This window comes from Bombina bombina, chromosome 7 (assembly GCF_027579735.1).
Source record: "Bombina bombina isolate aBomBom1 chromosome 7, aBomBom1.pri, whole genome shotgun sequence".
NCBI lineage: Eukaryota > Metazoa > Chordata > Amphibia > Anura > Bombinatoridae > Bombina > Bombina bombina.
This window is the reverse complement of record NC_069505.1, coordinates 341056107-341070087: the sequence shown is the minus strand read 5'-3', so window position 1 is coordinate 341070087 and position 13981 is coordinate 341056107.

Sequence of the window (13981 nt, the reverse complement as noted above, 5' to 3'; positions counted from 1 at the left end):
CCGCTCCAGCAGCTCCACGTTATCCTCCCCGGAACCAACACTTCACCAGGGATCGACTAGCCTCCTCCAGCAGCAGTGGCCCCCCTCACACAGCACCGGTGGGAGGGGGAGTGCCACTTCAACACAGGAGAGCAGAAAACAGCGGGCTACACCATCCGCGCCCACCGCTCCAGCAGCAATGCCGACGTGAGGTACAGGTAACTCCAACTCCTGAGTATTCAATTAGGCTGCACACAGGAAACAGGTAAGATCTCAGAGTCCACACGACTTGGAATAAGTGCAGCCCCTCTCACCTCCGTCCTCCGCTTCAAGTTATTCAGCAGTAATCAGGAAATTTGACATGCCGGTTGATTTAGCTGAGCACTTTTTCTTGGGTTACCCCGGCTTGATAGGGAGACTGTGTGGCAGCAACCGTATTTTTAAAAGGATATTAATTTTAATATAGCAATAAGTCCTTTTTCAGGGCTGCTCCCTGCAGCTATCTAGTGCAATGTCAAGGTACTATAGAGTTTCCAGCAGCGATGATATTCAGCAGTACAAGCCACCCTAAGCTAGAGGGTTTTAGGCGCGATTCTTCACCAACAGCTTGTAGGTAGGAGAGATCAGAGCAGGTGCAGCACCTGATCACACACCTGTGCTCCTCCTCCGGAAACTCCCTCAGGAACCTATAGCATGCCATTTTAAGCAACTTTCTAGTTTACTCGTATTATCAATTTTTCTTTATTGTCTTGCTATCTTTATTTGAAAAAGAAGCCAGCCAATTTTTGGTTCAGTACTCTAGACAGCACTTTTTTTTATTGGTGGGTGAATTTTTCCACCAATCAGCAAGAACAACCCAGGTTATTCACCAAAAATGGGCCGGCATCTAAACTTACATTCTTGCTTTTCAAATAAAGATACCAAGGGAATTAAGAAAATTTGATAATAAGAGTAAATTAGAAAGTTGCTTAAAATTGCATGCTCTATCTGAATCACGAAGTACCTCTACAGTGTACACTACTGCATTACAAACTTAAAAATATATGTTTGAATAATAAAGAGTTTATACTTCAAGTGTGCCTGGAAATATTTCTGCAAATCTGCAGTATCTGTAGGAATTAAATCTTTGCATAGTGTATGGGCAGGTAAATGTAAAATGAGATTTAATATTGAAAAATGCAAGGTACTACATTTTTAAAGTAAAAATAAGCAGTCAATCTATTGTTTAAATGGAAAAAGATTTAGCTAAACAGAGGAGGAAAGGGATTTAAGAGTAGTAATAGATCACAAGCTATAGATGGGCGCACAATGCAGGGCAGTGGCTTCTAAGGCTAATTAGATACAAGCATGTATTAAAAGAGGCATTGATGCAAGGGAAGAAAGCATAATGCTGTCACCATATAAATCCCTGGTAAGACCTCACCTTGAGTATGGAGTGCAGTTCTGGGCACCGATCTTAAAGAAAAAAAAAAACACTGCAGACTTAGAAAAAGTTCAGAGAAGGGCCACAAAGCTAATAATCGGAATAGAGAATTTAAGCTATAAGGAGAGGCTAGCAAACTGGGTCTGTTTTCTCTAAAAAAAAAGGCGCTTGAGAGGTGAAATGATTACTTTATATAGACTAGAAGTTCTGTTTATTCCAAGAATTTTTTTGTGACAAGAGGTCACAATTTAAGGCTGGAGGAAAGGAGATTTAATCTCCTGCAACGTAAACGTTTTTTCACTGTAAGAGCAATCAAATTGTGTAACTCATTACTGAAGGAGGTAGTGAATGCCAATACCTTAGATACATTTAAAAAATGTTTAGTTCCTTTTCTTACTAGAAACAGAATTCAGAGAGATGATTGCTTGTGCTAAATGTGTGACCTTTTTTAATGGGATTAATTAAGATTTATATAGGTTGAACTCAATGGACTTCTGTCTTTTTTCAACCTAATCTACTATGTTTGTATGTAACATAACATTACCAGGCTCGCAGGCTTACAATATTGTGTCTTAATATGTTACGGGATCCATAGTTATTGCAAAGTGCACCGGGCAGCCAGATCGTTATTTTTGCTTGTGGTGTCTGGTCCTGAGCAAGTTATACTCCCAACAGCTGATTTATCTATCGATCTATCTATCTATCTGTCTATATGTGTTTGTTATGTGTGTAAATATGTATTAATATGTGTATATAAATATTTATAGACTTATATACACACACATATATATATATATATATATATATATATATATATATATATATATATATATATATATATATATATATATTGGAGTCAAAGGGTAAACAGCGCTTATGGAGATTCTTAAAAACTGAATAATATTAAAGTCTCGGCAGTGTTGGTGGGTAAAGAAAAAAAAAAAAAAAAAAAAAAAAAAAGGGAAGAGAAGTATATGAATATACGTATATATATTAGAGTCTTTGATAGGATATTGGAATCCTAGTGTAATAAAGGCGTAATAGATACCCTTACCAAAAGTTACCTCAATCCTATGAGGTAAGTTTGCCGCATTGGAGGATGTATCTAGTGGTTGAATGAATCCTGGATGTTCTGGTCTGTATAAAATCGCTGCCTCTTGAAGTAGAATTGGATGTGGGTACCCTTTGTGCTGGTTTCTTTAGGAAACTTCCTGTATTTATTGCCTCTTGGCATATGCGAAACATATAGGATCAATAATGATAATCTCTGTCCTAACTTAGGACAACGATGATGGAGTAAAGTAGAGATTTGACCATTGCACAATTCAAGGGATGGTTAATGGGAGTCTGACGTTTGCTGCATCTCACGTAGCCTTCCAGAAAGCCCAATGGGAATTTTTGTACTTAGCTCTGAACACAGCGTAAGCCCTCAGCAGTGGCCTGGAAATGCTCCAAAAGTGGGTGAATTCTAACTGGTTGTGGTTAAATCTTTGCTTTACTGCAGACTTCTCTTCCCTGGGAAGACCAGCACAAAGGGTACCCACATCCCATTCTACTTCAAGAGGCAGCGATTTTATACAGACCAGAACATCCAGGATTCATTCAACCACTAGATACATCCTCCAATGCGGCAAACTTACCTCATAGGATTGAGGTAACTTTTGGTAAGGGTATCTATTACGCCTTTATTACACTAGGATTCCAATATCCTATCAAAGACTCTAATATATATACGTATATTCATATACTTCTCTTCCCTTTTTTTTTTTTTTTTTTTTCTTTACCCACCAACACTGCCGAGACTTTAATATTATTCAGTTTTTAAGAATCTCCATAAGCGCTGTTTACCCTTTGACTCCTATTTTTCCTATATTGTATAGACTTTGTCTATCATACAATATTTGTACCTTCATAGCTGCTCTATGAGATTTTCATACCTCTGACTAGCGCATTTACTTGAGTAACGCTTGTTTCCACTCACTGACACTGAGTGGTAACATTCTACTTAATTCTATATATATATATATATATATATATATATACAGGTAGCCCTCAGTTTACGCTGGGGTTAGGTTCCAGAAGGAATGGTTGTAAATCGAAACTGTTGTAAATTGAAACCCAGTTTATAATGTAAGTCAATGGGAATTGAGGGAAATAGGTTCCAGACCCCTCTCAAAATTATCATAAGTAACACCTAATACATTATTTTTAAAGCTTTGAAATGAAGACTTTAAATGCTAAACAGCGTTATCAACCTAATAAAACAATCACACAACGCAGAATATATAATTAAACTAAGATAAATGAACAAAAACATTTGCTAAACAGCATTATAAACCTAATAAAATAATCACACAACATAGACTTCACTTGCATTTTTCTGCAAACAGTTCTTTCTATGCATTCCAATCTGGACTGATTTATAGACAGGAAGATCTTGTTCCTTTAAAATCTGCTTGATAGCTCAGGTCTAGTTAAACTGATTAATTTTAGCTTGCTTGGCTTTGCTGCAACACAAGCGGACAGCTCCACCTACTGGCTATTTTAATAAATGCACTGCTTCTCAATGCTTTTCAATAGCACTCACATGACTGGAAAAAAAGGTTGTTATTCTGAAACGGTGTAAATTGAACCGTTGTAAAACGAGGGCCACCTGTATATATATATATATATATATATATATATATATATATATATATATATATATATATATATATATATATATATAATTGCATTGGAGTTCTTCAGTTAAGTAGATAAAAATGGGAAAAAGTATTTCTGCAATATTTATATTAGTAGAACATATTCTACTATGTGAAGAACTTTAGAATGTGAAATATTCATATTTGCATGTGAGGTTAGCGCACTTGAGAATATACAATTAGGTTTGCACGCGAGTAGAATGTTTTTGTTTTTTTTTAGTTAACTCACACTCTATTCAAAGTTCTGCTTTTTTCTCCTACATTGGTGTATCCGGTCCACGGCTTCATCCTTACTTGTGGGATATTCTCAATCCCTACAGGAAGTGGCAAAGAGAGCACACAGCAAAGCTGTCCATATAGCTCCCCTCAGGCTCCGCCCCCCCAGTCATTCTCTTTGCCGCTCTAACTAGTAGCATCTCCCCGGGGGTGGTAAAGAGTATGTGGTGTTAGTTGTAGTTTTTTATTTCTTCTATCAAGAGTTTGTTATTTTAAAATAGTGCCGGCTTGTACTATTTACTCTGCAGCAGAAAGTGAAGAAGATTTCTGCTAAGAGGACTATGATTTTAGCACCAGTAACTAAAATCCATTGCTGTTCCCACGCAGGACTGTTGAAACCAGATAACATCAGTTGGGGGGGAACAGTTTGCAGGCTTAACTGCTTCAGGTATGATCAGTCATTTTTCTAACAAGACCCAGTAATGCTAGAAGACTGTCAGAAATTCCCTCTGGGATAGGTAAAGCCATTGTTATTAGATTCAGCAATAAAAGGATGGCTTATTTTAAGAGCTTATGCTGGTTGACACTATTGTGGGCTTATCGATTGCTTTTTAGCAAGTTTTCAACTTGAATAGGTGTTTTTTTTATCAACTTAAAACACTTTTGGGGATTAATTTGCGCCTGGCACTTAGTTAGACACCTAATCTAGTCAGAAAGACCCCTCCACTCTGGTATGCAGAGGAAGGAAGCCTTATTTTCGCGCCTCAATTGCGCACTTGTTTTGACTAGCCAGTTCATGCAGCTTCACGTGGGGAGTCCGGAGGCATCAGAAAGGGCTCCAGGGAGGTTTATATTCTTACCAAAATAACCCTAAGGAAGGTAAAAGCCACAGGGCAAGCTGTGGCAGAGTACTGTAGTGTGTTAACCGATTAACTGCTGTTATTAGCTCCGGTTTGGGCATTAAGGGGTTAATTGGTCTGAACATTTGTGTGCAACCTTTTCAAAGCATTATAACACTGTGGTGAAAATTTCATAAAAATCGGATGTGTTTTTGATGGTTTTTTGATGTTTCAGTAATAAAGTGTGCACTTTTATTATTTAAAGAGACAGTAACGTTTTTGTAAAAAATAAATTTTATTGCATTGAAGTTACTTTTAAGTCTGTTAAACATGTCTGAACCTTCAGATAGCCTATTTTCTGTATGTTCAAAGGCAAAGGTGGTTCCCCCATTAAATTTATGTGTGAAATGTGCTATAGCGTCCAAACAGCTTAAGGACCGTACAATTACACTTAAAGATATAGCCCAAGATGATTCTTTAGCTGAAGGGTGTGAAGATAGCTCGCTATCCGCCCCTTCTGTGTCAACACCAGCTATGCCCGCCCAAGCGATGCCCAGTACATCTAACGCACCAATTGCGATTACTATGCAACAGTTAGCGGCAGTAATGGATAATTCTCTCTCAGCATTTCTATCCAAACTGCCTGCTTTTCCTAGGAAGCGTGATTGCTCAGTTTTAAACACAGAGGATGAGCAAGCAGACGCAGAGGATGTTATCTGTAGTTCCCTCACACCAATCTGACTTAGCGGTGAGGGAAGGCCTGTCTGAGGGAGAAATTTCTGACACAGGAAAGGTTTCTCAGCAGGCAGAGCCTGATACTATAGCATTTAAATTTAAGCTAGAACACCTCCCCGCCCTACTTAAGGAGGTCTTAGCTACACTTGATGATTGTGATCCTTTGGTGATCCCAGAAAAATTATGTAAAATGGACAAATTCTTAGAGGTCCCAGTACACACTGATGCGTTTCCAATACCCAAGAGGGTGGTGGACATTGTTAATAAGGAGTGGGAGAAGCCAGGAGTACCTTTTGTTTCCCCCTCCTATATTTAAGAAAATGTTCCCAATTGTTGATCCCAGAAAGGACGCGTGGCAGACGGTCCCTAAGGTAGAGGGGGCAGTTTCAACGCTAGCTAAGCGCACGACTATACCAATAGAAGACAGTTGCGCTTTCAAAGATCCTATGGATAAAAAATTAGAAGGTTTACTTAAGAAACCAATTTCTTGCATTATTCCTGTAACCACTGCAGCGGATTTTTGGTTTGAGGAACTAGAAAACTCGCTCCAAAAGGAGACTTCTTATGATGAAGTCATGGATAGAATTCACGCCCTGAAGTTGGCTAATTCTTTTATTACAGACGCCGCTTTCCAGTTAGCTAAATTAGCGGGGAAAAATTCTGGTTTTGCAATTGTGGCACGCAGAGCGCTTTGGTTAAAGTCTTGGTCGGCGGATGTGTCGTCCAAAACAAAATTACTTAATATTCCTTTCAAGGGTAAGACCCTATTTGGGCCAGAGTTGAAGGAAATTATTTCAGATATCACTGGGGGAAAGGGCCATGCCCTTCCACAGGATAGACCTTTCAAGGCTAAAAATAAGTCTAATTTTCGTTCCTTTAGCAATTTCAGGAACGGACTGACTTCCACCTCTACAGCAACTAGGCAAGAGGGTAATGCATCCCAGCCCAAACCAGCATGGAAGCCTTTGCAAGGCTGGAACAAGGGCAAACAGGCCAAGAAGCCTGCTGCTGCTACCAAGACAGCATGAAGGGGTAGCCCCCGATCTGGGACCGGATCTAGTAGGGGGCAGACTTTCTCTCTTTGCTTAGGCTTGGGCAAGAGATGTTCCGGACCCCTGGGCACTAGAAATTGTTTCTCAGGGGTATCTTCTAGAGTTCAAGGACCTATTAAAGATGGGAGTGATACACCCAGTTCCAACAGCGGAACAAAGACTGGGTTTTTACTCAAACCTGTTTGTAGTTCCCAAAAAAGAAGGAACTTTCAGGCCAATTCTGGACTTAAAAATTCTAAACAAATTCCTCAGAGTTCCATCATTCAAAATGGAAACCATTCGGACAATTTTACCAACGATCCAGGAGGGTCAATACATGACTACCGTGGACTTAAAGGATGCGTACCTGCATATTCCTATCCACAAAGATCATCATCAGTTCCTGAGGTTCGCCTTTCTGGACAAACATTACCAGTTTGTGGCTCTTCCGTTCGGATTAGCTACTGCTCCTAGAATTTTCACAAAGGTGCTAGGGTCCCTTCTAGCGGTGCTAAGGCCGAGGGGCATTGCAGTAGCACCTTACCTAGACGACATTCTAATACAAGCGTCGTCCCTTCCCAAAGCAAGGGCTCATACAGACATTGTTCTAGCCTTTCTCAGATCTCACGGATGGAAGGTGAACATAGAAAAAAGTTCTCTGTCCCCGTCCACAAGGGTTCCCTTTCTGGGAACAATAATAGACTCCGTAGAAATGAAGATCTTTCTGACAGAGGTCAGGAAGTTAAAGCTTCTGAACGCTTGTCGAGTTCTTCAATCCATTCATCAGCCCTCCATAGCTCAGTGCATGGAGGTAATAGGACTAATGGTTGTGGCAATGGACGTGGTTCCTTTTGCTTGAATTCATTTAAGACCATTGCAACTGTGCATGCTCAAACAGTGGAATGGGGATTATGCAGACTTGTCTCCCCAGATTCAAATGGACCAGAAAACCATAGACTCACTCCTCTGGTGGCTGTCTCTAGATCACCTGTCTCGGGGAATGAGTTTCCTCAGACCGGAGTGGATCATCGTCATGACCGACGCCAGTCTTTTGGGCTGGGGCGCGGTCTGGGAGTCCCTGAAGGCTCAGGGTCTATGGTCTCGGGAAGAATCTCTTCTCCCGATAAACATATTGGAATTGAGAGCGATATTCAATGCACTCCAGGCATGGCCTCAACTAGCGGAGACCAGATTCATCAGATTTCAGTCGGACAACATGACGACTGTAGCGTACATCAATCATCAGGGGGGAACGAAGAGTTCCCTGGCGATGAGAGAGGTATCCAAGATCATCAAATGGGCAGAGGATCGCTCCTGCCATCTATCAGCAATTCACATCCCAGGAGTGGACAACTGGGAAGCGGATTATCTGAGTCGACTTCTGCTCTTTGCAAGTCAGAGAGCGTGCGTATTACAAGTTGAAAGTAAATGTTTACTGATCGCAAGCTTCACAGCACGCACAAAGAGCATAAGTTAGAATATTGCGACCGTGTTAACGTACTCTCCCATTCACTTCAATGGAGAGAAAAAAGTGGAAAAATCCTAACACCCATACTCGCACGCTAACCTGAATAAGCCCCCTACTCCATCGCAATTTACCCCACTACACTATTAACCCCTAAACCACCAACCACCCATCGCAGAGGAACCCACTAACATCTACACCGGTTTCGGCTGTTGCCTTACTCCTAGCAGGCTAGGAGTAAGGCAACAGCCGAAACCGGTCAGCCTTTGTTCATCAGTTTGATGGTTCAAACAATTTTCTTTTTGTGTGTTCTTACCCGGGGTTAATATACCCTTTGTATTTCAATAAAGTTTATCATTTTTATCACTTTACCTGGTGCTCCTGTTATATATTTTTTGAAGTTTAACTTTGTAAACTATTTAATTATTTATGTGTCAGTTTTCTTGTAATTTAACTCTGAAATATTTGTTTTTACTGCTGATATATACTATGGATGCATAAAACGTATGTTAAAGGGAGTCTACTTGAAAATTAATATTGTAAAAAAAGATAATCACTTTATCACCCGTTCCCCAGTTTTGTTTAACCAGTACTATTATATTCATTCACATTTTACCTCTGATTACCTGCACCTAAGCCCCTGCAGACTGCCACTTATCTCAGTGCTTTTTACTTGCATTTTAGCGAATTAATGCTGTTTCCTGCATAACCATTATCATTCTCCACGGGAGTGAGCCCAATGTTATCTATTTGGCACACACAAACTAGCACTGTCTGGGTGTAAAAAAGCTAATAAAAAGCTCTGAGATAAGAGGCGACCTTCAGGGACTTAGAAACAGGCAGAGATTTAGCAGTTATATAGTATATTAAAGGGACACTAAACCCAAAAAATGTCTTTCATGATTCAAGTAGAGAATACAATTTCTCTTGTAAGGTGTATCCAGTCCAAGGATTCATCCTTTACTTGTGGGATATTCTCCTTCCTAACAGGAAGTGGCAAAGAGAGCACACAGCAGAGCTGTCCATATAGCTCCCCCTCTAGCTCCACCCCCCAGTCATTCTCTTTGCCGGCTCTAAGGAATAGGGTCTCTCTCGGAAGGGTAAAGTGAATGTGGTGTTAGATTTGTAGTTTTTGTTCTGCAAGCAAAAGTTTGTTATTTTTAAATGGTACCGGTTTGTACTATTTACTCTCCAGCAGAAAAGGGATGAAGATTTCTGCAGAGAGGAAGATGATTTTAGCATGTTGTAACTAAAATCCACTGCTGTTCCCACACAGGACTGAGGAGTACAAGAAAACTTCAGTTGGGGAGAACGGTTTGCAGATTAGGCTGCAATAAGGTATGTTCAGTCATTTATTTCTAGACAAGACTATGATAATGCTAGAAAAGGACTGATGAGATCCCCATGAGGGAAGGGTAAGCTTTATTCAGAGACTAAGTATGGAATTACAAGCTTACATGACAGGGCTAATTTATGCTGGTTGACACTATTTTATGGGTTGACACTTTTTTATGGCAAATGGTTTTTACTTATAAATATCGTTTTTGAGACACTTAGAAGGTTCCTTTGGGTTTCTTTCAGGGGTTGTTACCCACATGGCTAATATTATAACTACTAGGAGTGTTTCTTTAGGCCTCATAGCACCGGAGTAAGGTGGGAGGGGCTTAATTTCACACCTCAGATGCGCAGTTAGATTGACTAGATCTTCAGGCTGTGTTCACATGGTGGCTCCTGCTACAGTTTGAGGACCCATAAGAAGCTTTTTCCCCCATAAATCCGACTCCTAAGGGAAGGTAGGGCCACAGCTGAGCTGTGGCAAGGTGCTAAATTTGTTTTAACCGGTCTGTTAGCTTACTATTGATCCGGTTTGGGCATTAAGGGGTTAATCGATTTTTTGCTAGTTGTGCAATCTTACCAATGCTTTAGGTACATACTGTGAAAATTTCTGAAAGTTTGGTGCATTTTTCACTGTTTTGGAAAATTGTGTGCCTTTTTTATTTCTTAAAGGCAAAGTAACTTTTTTTGCAAAGTGTGTTTTTGCTTGATTAATGTGATTTCTAAGCCTGTTTGTCTTACTACTAGTCTGTTAAACATGTCTGTCACCAAGGAAAATCCTTGTTCAATGTGTTTAGAAGCCATGGTTTAACCCCCTCTCAAAATGTGTCCCACGTGTACTGATATGTCTATACATTTTAAAGACCATATTGTTGCACTTAAAAATGTGGCCCGAGATGATTCTCAGACAGAAGGTAATGAGGTTAGCCCGTTGACCTCTCCCCAAGTGTCACAACCAGTTACGCCCGCTCAAGCGACGCCTAGCACCTCTAGCGCGTCTAACTTTTTTACCTTACAAGATTTGGCGGCAGTTATGGATAATACCCTCTCAGTATTTTTATCTAAGCTGTCCGTGTTGCCTGCAAAGCGTGCAAGCTCTGTTTTAAGAACAGATTATGAGCATTCTGACTCTTTAGTAGCCGTATCCGATATACACTCACAATGCTCTGAAATGGGGCGAGGGAGGTGCTGTCTGAGGGAGAAATTTCCGATTCGGGAAAGGTTGCTCCTCAGACAGACTCAGATACGTTGGCTTTTAAATTTAAACTAGAACACCTCCGTTTATTACTCAGGGAGGTATTAGTTATTCTGGATGACTGTGGCCATTTGGTGGCTCCAGAGAAATTGTGTAAAATGGACAAGTACCTAGAAGTTCCTGTTTACACTGATGTGTTCCCGGTCCCTAAGAGGATTGCGGATATAGTAACTAGGGAGTGGGATAGACCAGGTATTCCGTTTGTTCCCCCTGCTGTTTTTAAGAAAATGTTCCCCATATCTGACACCACGCGGGACTCGTGGCAGACGGTCCCTAAGGTGGAGGGGGCTGTTTCTTCACTTGCTAAACGCACAACCATACCAATTGAGGACAGTTGTGCTTTTAAAGACCCTATGGATAAAAAGTTAGAGGGTTTACTTAAGAAAATTTTTACTCATCAAGGTTTTCTTCTCCAACCTATAGCGTGCATTGTTCCTGTAACTACTGCAGCTGCTTTCTGGTTCGAGGAGCTAGAAGATGCGCTCCAGACGGAGACCTCATATGAGGATATTATGGACAGAATTAAGGCTCTTAAGCTGGCTAATTCTTTTATCACAGATGCTGCTTTCCAACTAGCTAAGTTAGCGGCAAATAATTCAGGTTTTGCCATTCTGGCGCGCAGGGCGCTATGGCTCAAGTCCTGGTCGGCCGATGTGTCGTCAAAATCCAAACTGCTGAACATCCCTTTCAAAGGAAAGACCCTTTTCGGAGATTATCTCAGAAATCACTGGGGGAAAAGGCCATGCTCTCCCTCAGGACAAGTCCTTTAAGACAAAGAACAAACAAAATAATTTTTGTTCCTTTCAAAATTTCAGTAGCGGTCTCGCTTCATCCTCCCCTGCTGAAAAGCAAGAGGGTAACACTTCACAACCCAGGGCAGCCTGGAAACCTTACCAGGGCTGGAACAAGGGTAAACAGGCCAAGAAGCCTGCAGCTGCCTCCAAGACAGCATGAAGGGGTAGCCCCCGATCCGGGACCGGAACTAGTAGGGGGCAGACTCTCTCTCTTCGCTCAGGCCTGGGCAAGAGACGTACACGATCCCTGGGCCTTAGAGATTGTATCCCAGGGATATTTTCTAGAATTCAAGGAGTCCCCTCCCAGGGTAAGATTCCATATTTCTCGTCTGTCTACAGACACGACAAAGAAAGAGGCGTTCTTATGCTGTGTAGAAGTCCTACATACAATGGGAGTGATCCACCCAGTTCCAATTGCGGAACAAGGGCTGGGGTTTTACTCAAACCTGTTTGTGGTTCCCAAAAAAGAAGGAACTTTCAGACCAATCCTGGATCTCAAAATTCTAAACAAATTCCTCAAAGTCCCATCATTCAAGATGGAGACCATTCGGACAATCTTACCAATGATCCAGGAGGGTCAATATATAACTACCGTGGATCTAAAGGATGCGTATCTACACATTCCTATCCACAAAGATCATCACCAGTTTCTCAGGTTTGCCTTTCTGGACAAGCATTTTCAGTTTGTGGCTCTCCCTTTCGGGTTGGCCACTGCTCCCAGAATTTTCACAAAGGTGCTAGGGTCCCTCCTGGCGGCGCTAAGACCGCGGGGCATAGCAGTAGCGCCTTATCTAGACGACATCTTAATTCAGGCGTCAACTTTCCAAAGAGACAAGTCTCACACGGAAATCGTAGTGGCCTTTCTGAGGTCTCACGGGTGGAAAGTGAACATCAAAAAGAGATCTCTCCCCCCTCACAAGAGTTCCCTTCCTAGGAACACTAATAGACTCGGTAGAAATGAAAATATTGCTGTGGTGAAATATAAATATGATTAATATAACAAAAATAAATTAGTTACTATAAGACTAAAGTGATTATATGTGTGAAGTGTGACATTAATAAAATTATAACATATAAAAGAATAAAACTATGTGAATATATATTTACTGAGTGTATGCCTAAGATTTTCTTAATATATATACCTCCATATATAGTGAGTTGAAGTGTTGAAAGTGATATGATACTAAATGTATATATAGATGTGACTATATATATTAATATAAAAAAAAAACTATGTCCTATGTAAAAATTAAAACGTGACCTGTTTAGATGAATATAAACTAAGTGATTTGGTTTGTATTGTGAAGGTCACCATAGCAACATTTGCATAAGTAATTGATAAATTGGGTGTGACCAATGTTTTAATTGATTTGAGGATGTTTAAATAGGAGACTTCAGTTTTAGATCAGTATTACTTTGCCTGAGGAAACAGAGTGGTCAGCTCTGAGAAACGCGTAGCGATTTTTACTGATTTTATATTGTACACTGTTATATTACTATATAAAGTGTTTTTTAAATATATTTCTGGAGTCTCCTTTTTTCATTTTTTGAGCATTTTTTAACATCTTGGACTGTCCTTCACCGGAGTGGTATGTGCGCTGGGCCACTGCAATATACCCAGCTTGCTCCATTAGCACTATAGTGTGCTTTATACTTTGTGAGTATATCTCTGAAGGGTTAAGCTGGTGGGTACACACTTAGCTTACTGATCTGCACTAGGAGTCGCCCTCTGTATATCTTTCTATTCTTCCGTTTAAGGTACCTGTCTTGTTCCCTCCCTTCATCCGTGTCCTAAAGTTTTGGTATTGGTATCCCACAAGTAAAGGATGAATCCGTGGACTGGATACACCTTACAAGAGAAAACAGAATTTATGCTTACCTGATAAATTACTTTCTCTTGTGGTGTATCCAGTCCACGGCCCGCCCTGGCTATTAAGTCAGGTAGATTTTTTTGTTTAAACTACAGTCACCACTGCACCCTATGGTTTCTCCTTTTTCTTCCTAACCTCCGGTCGAATGACTGGGGGGTGGAGCTAGAGGGGAAGCTATATGGACAGCTCTGCTGTGTGCTCTCTTTGCCACTTCCTGTTAGGAAGGAGAATATCCCACAAGTAAAGGATGAATCCGTGGACTGGATACCCCACAAGAGAAAGTAATTTATCAGGTAAGCATAAATTATGTTTTTAAACAACATTCGAATTTACTTC